The following is an 807-nucleotide window of genomic DNA, read 5'->3' on the forward strand; positions in this document are numbered from 1 at the left end:
TTAAGTATTTAAAATTATATATTAAATTTTTAATAATTTTATTTAATATTTCATTAAATCAATTGAACTCCGGTTAAATTTCAATTGAACCATTAAATTAATAAATTAATCACTTTACTAATTTATTGATCGGTCCAATTCTCACTACTTTGATATAAATCAATTTATGCAGAACAATGATAATCATCTACTTATTCTGCCAATTTCTCTCGATTCATTCACTCCTCAATCCTCTTATTCAAGCAACAAGATGTCATTCTAATTTTTTTCAAGGAAAAATTATTATTGAATTATAATCAATTATAGTACTAATCTATAAAAATGTTGATACCTATTCCAATATTTTTTTTATTAATTGAAAAATTTCTAATAATAATATCTTTAAATTACTCTTAATTATATTTCTTTCTATGAATTAGATAGAGTTAAAATAAATTGAAATAAATTTTATTTAATTTATATATTAAATCAATGATAAAAATCTTTAATTTAATCTAATAAATTTATATGAATATAACTTAATTAAGGATATCATATGAATATAACTTAATTGCTCGAATAAATATGTGTGCAGTGGTTGATTCACAGCTTGCAGTCGTGACATGCAAGAAACAAAGCAAGCGCGCGCGTGCATTTTTCTTCATAAATTAATCATCATTGAGGCTGGAGAGAACGAAACTTCATCTAGATTTTGTGTTTATACATATCATACATGTCTTTTAACACAGTTTCATTGATGTTTTAGGTTGATTTTTATTATAAAAAATATATAATATATATTAATTGAAATTAATTATTAAAATTATT

This window comes from Arachis ipaensis, chromosome B09, assembly GCF_000816755.2.
Source record: "Arachis ipaensis cultivar K30076 chromosome B09, Araip1.1, whole genome shotgun sequence".
NCBI classification, from domain to species: domain Eukaryota; kingdom Viridiplantae; phylum Streptophyta; class Magnoliopsida; order Fabales; family Fabaceae; genus Arachis; species Arachis ipaensis.